The sequence below is a fragment of the Vigna unguiculata genome, unplaced genomic scaffold, assembly GCF_037176805.1.
Source record: "Vigna unguiculata cultivar grain cowpea cultivar isolate G323 ecotype 2 unplaced genomic scaffold, ASM3717680v1 ptg000498l, whole genome shotgun sequence".
Taxonomy (NCBI): domain Eukaryota; kingdom Viridiplantae; phylum Streptophyta; class Magnoliopsida; order Fabales; family Fabaceae; genus Vigna; species Vigna unguiculata.
This window is the reverse complement of record NW_028197128.1, coordinates 19,172-30,169: the sequence shown is the minus strand read 5'-3', so window position 1 is coordinate 30,169 and position 10,998 is coordinate 19,172. Positions and strand designations below refer to the sequence as shown.

The following is a 10,998-nucleotide window of genomic DNA, read 5'->3' as shown; positions in this document are numbered from 1 at the left end:
AAGTGAAGCTTATTTGAGTCGTGTTATAAATGCCCTGGCTAAACCAATTGACGGTCGAGGAGAAATTTCAGCTTCGGAATCTCGATTAATAGAATCTCCCGCTCCCGGTATTATTTCAAGACGTTCGGTATATGAGCCTCTCCAAACAGGACTTATTGCTATTGATTCGATGATCCCCATAGGACGGGGCCAGCGAGAATTAATTATTGGAGATAGACAAACAGGTAAAACAGCAGTAGCCACAGATACAATTCTCAATCAACAGGGACAAAATGTAATATGTGTTTATGTAGCTGTTGGTCAAAAAGCATCTTCTGTGGCTCAAGTGGTGACTACCTTACAAGAAAGAGGAGCAATGGAATACACTATTGTAGTAGCTGAAACAGCGGATTCTCCAGCTACATTACAATACCTCGCGCCTTATACAGGAGCAGCTCTGGCTGAATATTTTATGTACCGTGAACGTCACACTTTAATCATTTATGACGATCTCTCCAAACAAGCACAGGCTTATCGGCAAATGTCTCTTCTATTACGAAGACCACCAGGTCGCGAAGCTTATCCAGGGGATGTTTTTTATTTACATTCGCGTCTTTTGGAAAGAGCCGCTAAATTAAGTTCTCAGTTAGGCGAAGGAAGTATGACTGCTTTACCAATAGTTGAAACTCAATCGGGAGATGTTTCAGCTTATATTCCTACGAATGTAATTTCCATTACAGATGGCCAAATATTCTTATCGGCCGATCTATTCAATGCTGGAATAAGACCCGCTATTAATGTTGGTATTTCAGTTTCCAGAGTTGGATCGGCGGCTCAAATCAAAGCCATGAAACAAGTAGCTGGTAAATTAAAATTGGAATTAGCACAATTCGCAGAATTAGAAGCTTTTGCACAATTCGCTTCTGATCTAGATAAAGCTACTCAAAATCAATTAGCAAGAGGTCAACGATTGCGCGAGTTGCTTAAACAATCCCAATCAGCTCCTCTTACTGTGGAAGAACAGATAGTAACTATTTATACCGGAACGAATGGTTATCTTGATTCATTAGAAATTGGACAGGTAAGGAAATTTCTTGTTGAGTTACGTGCTTACTTAAAGACGAATAAACCTCAATTCAAAGAAATCATATCTTCTACCAAGACATTCACTGGGGAAGCAGAAGCCCTTTTAAAGGACGCTATTAAAGAACAGATGGAACTCTTTTTATTCCAGGAACAAGTAGAAAAAAATTGATGAATCATTAAATAATTTTGTAATTCAATTTTCCAATTTTTATAATTAGTATCTTTTAATATGTTTTTATTTCATTTGAATATTATATATAATGAATTCGAATCAAAATGTAATAAATCAAAAAAAATAGAAGGACAAGGTTGAAATTAGATATGCAAACAACTTGCGTCCAATAGGATTTGAACCTATACCTAAGGTTTAGAAGACCTCTGTCCTATCCATTAGACAATGGACGCTTCTATTTTATATTTGATTCTTTAACCTTTTTAACTAAACCTTATTAAAAAGATTAAAGAATCAAACAAATATAAAGAATTCTAGAAATTATAAAAATAAAATAAATCAAATATTTAGAATAAAAGAAAAAAAAAATAAAAAAGAAAAATCAATTGAATATAATTGAATATATATAACTAAAACTAAATTAAGAAATGAAAATGAAGAATTGACAAATTCTTTAAGAATTCTAGATTCATTCTCGAAGAAAAAAGATAGATTTAAATAGAATAAAATAGAAGCGGGTAGCGGGAATCGAACCCGCATCGTTAGCTTGGAAGGCTAAGGGTTATAGTCGACGTTGATTCATCATTTTGATTTAACGTCTCTAATTCAAAACTGAACGTGAAACTTTTGTTTCATTCGGCTCCTTTACGGAATGAAGAGATGGACAATAAAAAAAATTGACCCATAACATCTATGTCAGCCTTTTTGTATGAATAGGTTTCAAATATCTTGCTTTTTAGATGATCCCTCTAGAAGAGCAATATTCTAACAATCTATGTTTTTTTTCTAGTTACTTCGTTCTCTATTTCTATTTCAGAAAATCTTTAGGAAAAGAAGAAAATTTCCGTCGAGCTAAAAAAATGTCGATGTCTCTAGTAAACTAAAAGAATCGTTTAATAGCTATTTTGCTTCAATTTTTACTATGCAAAAAAATGGAAGATTTAGTTACGATTAGAAAGAAACTTTGTATATTTCTCTCCATAGATCCTTTAGTAATACTCAAAAAATTCGGATTATAGATCCAATTCCAAAAACTTATGTTTCATAATTTTAAAACTCAATTTGTCAAATTCGATTTGATTCTTCTTGTATACAAATTACAATAATGTATATTATACCGCAAATAATTCATCGAGGGGTATAAAGGAGTCCCTTTAAGTAAAAAATAAAGTTTTTGATCGGCATATGAATCAAATGGGGGATCCCTTAACTTTTGGGGGGTCCTTGAAACGAATCGCACTTTTACCACTAAACTATACCCGCTACAATATCATTATTGTATCTTTTGTTGAACAAAGCAATCAGACAAAATAAAGAAATGGGAGGCATAATATTCTAATAAGTCGAGTATTGACATGTTTCATTAGAGAATCTTCTAATGAAATTTGAAAAACGGGATAATTTTCATTTTTTTATTTTGCTGAAGGTTATATATATATACAATTTACGTTACCAGAAAAAAGAGAGGGAGTAAGAAAAGAGAACATTTTTATATTATCTTATTTTGGTTTTATCTCATAGGAATCTATCCGTATCTCTTATTTTTTTTTTAATTACAAATATTTTTACAAATATTTTTTTTTCGAATAAAATATATTCAAATAAAGAATTTTTCTTCAATATTCATGGGAATAAAAGAAAAAGAGCCCGACTAGGTACTGGCCGGGCTCATTGGCTGTATAAAAAGAAAAAAAGAAAACTAAAATATATAGAATAATAAAAAAAAGATAGATAAGATAAAAAAGAATAAAAAAAAAGCAAGTCTCTTTTTTTTTTAAGCTCCCTTTTTGTTCTTCTTGTTTATGTGATATAACATAAACAAAGTAATTCTTTTTTTTTTCAATTGGGGAGAGATGGCTGAGTGGACTATAGCGTCGGATTGCTAATCCGTTGTACAAATTCTTGTACCGAGGGTTCGAATCCCTCTCTTTCCGTTGATAATTTGGTATTTTTTTTTGAACTTGTTTTTTTTATTTACTAGTTAAAGATGTTAAAATAGAGAAAATCCTAAAAATATTTCAAAATTCCGCACAAGCAAGAAAACACAGAATCCACTTTTTTCTTATTCTATTCTTCACGTCCTGGATTACGTCCTGGATCGTTAGATAGGAATCCGAAGATGAAAAGAGAAACGAAAAAGATCACTACCGTATAAACAAAAAGTTTTAGAGTAAGCATTATGAAATCTCCAAGATAATTAAAAAACGACAAAGAAAGAGAATAGATTCTCTTATATTACAACATATTTTGTTTCTTTTAATACTAAGATACTAAGTTTCTAAAAAATGAAGTTTTTTTAGGATATGAGGAGATATATATATATGAGTTTCGAAAATGAATTGATAGTAAGAGTAGATTATTTTATTACAAATTATCAATAATTCTTTTGACCAAAAATCCTTTTTTTCTGTAATCTAGGTATTCGATTGGTGAGGGGTTCCAATCGAATAATCGGATTAGGTTTTTTCAATTCAAAAAACGTAAATGATGAGAAGGTCCCTTTTTTTCCTATATATTGAAAAATTTCAATATTGGAATCCAGAAGTCACACTGTAAGACTTATCTGATCTTATAAATTGTTAAAATGTTCGAGTTTTAGTTTTCTGAAAAATTCTGAATTTTTTTACGACATTATTCAAATTAAAAATATCATCGAAAACTTACAGCAGCTTGCCAAACAAAAGCTAAAAGAAAAAATAGTACGGGTATTACTGGCATAATATCCACAATTGGATTCAAGAAAGCGTAGGCTTCGGGCAATTTCTCCAAAAAAAAACTACTGGAATAAAGGACGGAGTGAATACAAATACAGATCCAACTAAAGATATTAAGCATAACAAACATTTTGTTCTTTAAAAAAAATAAAAGTTATTTTTGTTTTTTTTTTTTCATTCTAATTTTCAATTTTATTGCATTATATACATAATACAATAAAAAGGAAAATAAAGAGTTATGAATAAAAGTAAAAAAATGAATCAAATAAGATAAGAATCTCGAGAATCCTTCTTTTATTTGAACTTTTCCAGTTTCAAAATATTTTTTATTCTGAAATCAAAAAAATTGAAGAAATCATACTTCCTTCTATATAATATCTTAATTGAATTGTATGTAATGATCAATCAATTTAGTTTTATCCTATCTATCTATATCCATTTATAGATATAGATAGATATGTAGATACGCATATAAAATACTAGTCGCAAAATTTTTTTTTTATAGAAATTTTTGAACTGGAATTGACGAACAACCAATATCAATAATAGTCTTTATTAATGTAAAATGGAAAATGGGGCGTGGCCAAGCGGTAAGGCAACGGGTTTTGGTCCCGCTATTCGGAGGTTCGAATCCTTCCGTCCCAGAGCATATCTATTTAGGATGTATATCATATTTGAATACAGATTGTATCGCATAATTAAAAGGGACCCTCCTTTTTTTGAAAAAAAAAATTATCATTTTTCTACTTTACAAATTATAAAAATAGAATAGAGTAGAAAATATATTGCTAGAATATCAAGTTCATTTTCATTTATGTCTTTACTTTTAAAAAGGTTTTCATTATATATAAGAAAAACCGAAACGTAAAAAAAAGGATAGATTCTTATGTAGCGAATGAATCAATCACTATTCACGATTCGATAATTACATACTGGATCTAAGCTAAGGGAATGTTAGAGTAAAACTTCGTTTGAAACGATGTGGTAAAAAGCAACGTGCGGCTTGAAAGACATGATTAAATTAGGGGTGGATTTTGATATCCGCCATTTTTTCTAGTATTTTACAAACGAACATGATCTTGACTTGACATCATTTGTTCTGTTCCACTAGACCCCTTTTTTTGTTTTTGGGACAGGAAAGGGATTAATGATGTAAATAGTACATGATGGAACTCGAATTTATTCATTTCTCGGGAGCAAGTATCTAAAATTTAATAAATTCTAAAAAGTTAATAAGTCTGTTTATTTTATAAAAATAGAAAGGATCTTATTTCAGCCAGGTTCAAAAAAAATGGTTGAAATTTGTAAAATTGCTTTTTTATCAAAAAGTTTATCCGCAGGAATTAACTTTTTTTATGATTCTTTCAGAGAAAAACAGGTATGTTGCTCCCATTTTTTTAAAAAATTGAAGATTCCCGGAGTAATGTCTAAACCCAAAGATTCAAAGAAAAGCTAAAAAATCAGGGAATTAAGGAAATACCATTTTCAAATTGTATCATCAATTCTATTATCAAAAATTTTAGAAAAAAGAAATGAATGATAAAGAAACGAAATACGGGCAAGAAAGAGGAGTAGAGACCACTCAATAAATGAAATAGCTGCTGCTTGGTTTTCTTTTTAGTTTTTTGAGAATTTTTCAAATTGAGTGTTATGGAGGTACAAATAGGAAGAGTTTTTTTTTTTCAGAAAGAAAATACGAAAGAAAAATACTTCAGTCATTGTTTAATTGATTTGATGATTTTATTGCTCTATTTTACATCATAATTTTCGAAATACATAGAATTTTTGATATTCTCGAGCCGTACGGGGATAAAAATTTCCTGTACGTTTGGAGGGGGGGTATCTATATCTATCCCAAAGAGCTGTTTATCGAATTGTTGCTAAGGGATGTTCGACCCCAAAGAGAGGGAAGATATCTTCAGAAAGTGGATCCTATAAAGAATTAAACCTATTTCAATATTCCTGTTATTCTTTCATTTCCTTGACAAGGGGCGCTTAACCTACAGGAACTGTTCAGCATATTTCAAAAAAGGCAGGTGTTTTTATAGAACTTAGCTCGAATCAACAAACGAAATTCAATTAATGAAATCAAAAAGGGGGTGTAGATTATTTGTATATAGATTTACAAAACTCCCCGCTCTCTTGTTATATTCATACTTCATTTTTTTATTTCTTGTTGTTTATATAGAATCATAGAATGCAATTTTATATAGTCAGACAATTCATGAAATTTTCATAAATCTTCAAAAAAAATGAAAAATTGTATAGAGATAAAAGAGAGAATATAGGAAAAAAAAGAGTAACTAAATATAGTAATTGGACTTTTAAATAGATTCCCCCCTATGAGGTGATTTTTTTATTTCATATTTCTTCTTATTTTATTGTTATTTCTTTTTAATATTGACTCGCTCTTTATTTTTTTCAGTTATTAATTCTAGTTATTTGATTTATATACTTTTTTTTGATAGTAAATAAATGAGATAGAATATTCAAAATGGAATATTTCTATTATTTGATTTTTCATCCAATGACTATACATTTTTTTTTATGGAAATACAGGAAAAAACTCTATGGAAAAATGGTGGTTCAATTCTAAGTTACTTAATAGGAAGTTCGAATACAGGTGTGAATTAAGTAAATCAATGGAGAGTCTTGGTCCTATTGAGAATACCAGTCTAAGCGAAGAACCCAAAATTTTAACTGATATAGATAAAAAAATTCAGAGGTGGGATGATCGTGATAATTCTAGTTATAATTCTTTTGATTATTTAGTAGGTGTCGATAACATACAGGATTTCCTATCTGATAAAACTTTTTTAGTTAGGGATAATAAGAAGAACAGTTATTCCATATATTTAGATATTGAAAATAAAACTTTGGAGATTAACAACAATCATTCTTTTCTAAGGGTTTTTTCTAGCTATCTGAATACTGTTATTAAGAGTGATTACGATCATTCCATGTATGATACTCCTTTTAGTTGGAACAATTATATTAATAGTTGCATTGATAGTTATTTTCATTCTCAAATCTGTGTTGATAGTTGCATTTTTGGTAATATAGTCGAATATAATGACAGTTATTTTTATAGTTACTTTTTAGGTAAGGTCAGAAATTGTAGTGAAAGTGAGAATTCTAGTTTTAGTTTAATAACTAGTACGAATGATACAAATGATAGTGATTCCACTCTAGTAGAAAATTATATGAATCTCCATGAAAGTGAACAATTGACGCATTTGTGGATTGAATGCGAAAATTGTTATGAATTAAATTATAAAAAATTTTGGAAATCAAAAAGGAATATTTGTGAATACTGTGGATATCATTTGAAAATGGACAGTTCAGATAGAATCGAATTTTCGATTGATTCGGGTACTTGGAATCCTATGGATGAAGACATGGTTTCTCTGGATCTCATTGAATTTCATTCAGAAGAAGAACCTTATAAAGATCGTATTGATTCTTATCAAAGAAAAACAGGATTAACTGAGGCTGTTCAAACAGGGACAGGTCAAGTAAATGGTATTCCTGTAGCAATTGGTATTATGGATTTTAAGTTTATGGGATGGTAGCATGGGATCCGTAGTAGGTGAGAAAATCACCCGTTTGGTAGAATATGCTACTAATCAACTTTTACCTCTTATTCTCGTATGTTCGTCCGGAGGAGCGCGTATGCAAGAAGGAAGTTTGAGCTTGATGCAAATGGCTAAAATTTCTTCTGCTTTATATTATTATCAAACAATTCAAAAATTATTCTATGTATCGATACTTACATCTCCTACTACGGGTGGGGTGACAGCTAGTTTTGGCATGTTGGGGGATATCATTATTGGCGAACCAAACGCTTATATTGCATTTGCTGGTAAAAGAGTAATTGAACAAACATTGAATAAGACAGTGCCCGAAGATTCACAAGTAGCTGAATCTTTATTCAATAAGGGTTTAATTGATTCAATCGTACCGCGTAATCTTTTAAAGGGAGTTGTAACTGAGTTATTGCAATTCCATAATTTCTTTTCTTTGACTAAAAAGGAAAGAAATTATGGAATTGAAATACAAAATCAAAACATACAGGATCAAAGTAATAAAATAAAAGAATAATAAAAAAATACTAAGAATCATAAAAGGGTATATTCTGATATATATCGGCTTAGCTATAATCACTAGAATTCCTATATACTAAGTATAAAGATATAGGAATTCTAGTGATTATAGACTGTCTTTTTTAATAAAAATAAGAATAAAAATCGACAAAAATAAAAATAGATATAGTACAAATAGTAAATCGAGGTACCCTTATTTATGATAAACTTTCCTTCCATTTTTGTTCCTTTAGTGGGTCTAGTATTTCCGGCAATTGCAATGGCTTCTTTATTTCTTTATGTTCAAAAAAACAAGATTTTTTAGATACGGCGGTAAGTAGGGAAAAATATTATAGATCTTTTTTTTAGAGCTGGAAGCAATTGGATGAATTCCCCCTAAAGGTTTACATTTCAGTAGCGCCAGTTGATGAAAATTACTTTAGAAACAAGTAAAATTCTGGGGTTTTTTATTCCACAATTATTATTCTTAAAAAGAAAAAGAGGGGGTAATGAATATTTTAAAAAAAAGATCAAAAGAAGTACTGATCTATTCTATAACAGAGTCTCGAAAAATAAGCAATATCTTTTCAGCCTTTATCATTTTTTTAGGTTCATTGGGGTTATTGTTGGTTGCAATTTCCAGTTATCTCGGTATGGGTCTTTTCCTTTTTTCTCAGGAAATTAGTAATTTTCCATTTATTCCACAAGGGGCCGCGATGGCTTTTTATGGAATTGGGGGTCTCTTTATTAGTTTTTATTTGTGGTGGATTATTTTGTGGGATATTGGCGGTGGTTTTGATATCTTCGATAAAAAAAATAAAGAAGAAGTATGTTTTCTTCGTTGGGGATTTCCTGGAAAAAATCGTCGTATTATTCTCAAAATACCTATGAACGAGATTAAATCTATCAGAATAATAACAGGAGTTCAAGAACGAAGTATTTTGACTCGTACTCTTACTTATGAGAGTCTCGTTTATATGGAAACAATAGAACAGGGGTTTATTCCCTTGACTCGTATTGAAGATAATTTGACTCCACTAGAAATTGCAAATAGAGCTGGCGAATTATCTTTTTTTTTAGGTGTACCGCTTCTTTATTGATGAAAATTGGACTTAACTAGAAATAAAATTGCACAAAAAGTTTCAGAATTGTCCTATTTATTTAGTGTACCGATTGAAATATTTTGAAAAAAAACTGTTTTTTGCAAAATATTTCAATTTTTATTTTTATAGATGGGACATTTTTTGATTTCGAAATTTGAATATTATAGTCATAACTCGAAGTGCTCCTTGGTGTATTTCTAAAAAGAATCCTTTTTTCTTCGAATCTTAGCAATTAATATCCTTTCGAAACAATATTTTTTTCTTCATTGGATTGGAATTGACTGTGAATTCTTTCGATTTCTTATTCGATTTATGTATTCTTTTTTCTCAATTAAAGAAGGCAAAGGCTAACTTCCGAAGTTTAAGTAAAAAAAAATGATAAAATACAATCTAAATTTATCTAGAAGCTCTATAACTTGTAATGAAGCTTATACTTGATAGAAAAGTTATTATCATATAGAGTTGACGAAAGAGATGAAGTTAAGTTCATTAAAGACGAAAAATGAAAAAAAAAAAAAGCATTCCCCTTCTATATCTTACATCTATAGTCTTTTTGCCCTGGTGTATCTCTTTCACATTTAAGAAAAGTCTGGAATCTTGGTTTATTAATTGGTGGAATACTAGTCAATCCGAAATTTTCTTGAATGATATTAAAGAAAAGAGTATTCTAAACAAATTCATAGAATTAGAGGAACTGTTTTTCTTAGATGACATGTTAAAGGAATGTCCGAAAACATATATACAAAACCTTCGTACTGGAATTTATAAAGAAACAATCCAATTAATCAAAACACACAATGAAGATCGTATGAATACGATTTTGCACTTCTCCACAAATATAATTTGTTTCTTTATTCTAAGCGGTTATTCTATTCTTGGTAATCAAGAACTTGTTCTTATTAACTCTTTGGTTCGAGAATTTATATATAATTTAAGTGACACAATAAAAGCTTTTTCTATTCTTTTATTAACTGATTTATGTATAGGATTCCATTCAACCCATGGGTGGGAACTACTTTTTGGCTTCGTTTATAAAGATTTTGGATTTGCTCAAAATGATCAAATTATATCCGGTCTTGTGTCCACTTTTCCAGTCATTTTAGATACAATTTTAAAATATTGGATTTTCCGTTATTTAAATCGCATATCTCCATCACTTGTAGTGATTTATCATTCAATGAATGATTGACAGAAAAACCGATTTACTTCAATGAATTTCAAGTTTTTATCTAAAAAAGATAATTTTTCATTTTCCCCTCTTTAAAAAAAAGTTAAATAAAAAAGGGGTTCCCACCTTGGATAGGGAACTATGCGAGTGACCTACCTAATCTTATTGTAGAAATTTTCAGGATCAATGATTAGACCATGCAAACTAGAAATGCTTTTTCTTGTATAAAGGAAGGGATTACCCGATCCATTTCTATATCGGTCATGATATATATAATAATTCGAGCACCCTTTTCAAATGCATATCCAATTTTTGCACAGCAGGGTTATGAAAATCCCCGAGAAGCAACCGGTCGTATTGTCTGTGCCAATTGCCATTTAGCTAATAAGCCCGTGGATATTGAGGTTCCACAAGCGGTACTTCCTGATACTGTATTTGAAGCAGTTGTTCGAATTCCTTATGATATGCAAGTGAAACAAGTTCTAGCTAATGGTAAAAAGGGAACTTTGAATGTGGGGGCTGTTCTTATTTTACCGGAAGGTTTTGAATTGGCACCCCCCGATCGTATTTCGCCTGAGATTAAAGAGAAGATAGGCAATCTGTCTTTTCAAAACTATCGCCCTACAAAAAAAAATATTCTTGTAGTAGGCCCTGTTCCTGGTCAGAAATATAATGAAATCACGTTTCCTATTCT

The 10,998-nt window shown here is 30.3% G+C and overlaps 1 non-coding gene across 1 annotated transcript; it reads right to left on the bottom strand.

Moving 5' to 3' along the window:
- Window positions 1-1,398: 1,398 nt before the first annotated feature.
- Window positions 1,399-1,470, bottom strand: TRNAR-UCU (transfer RNA arginine (anticodon UCU)). Its single transcript has one exon. It is a non-coding gene; the product is annotated as a tRNA-Arg (tRNA).
- Window positions 1,471-10,998: the final 9,528 nt, after the last annotated feature.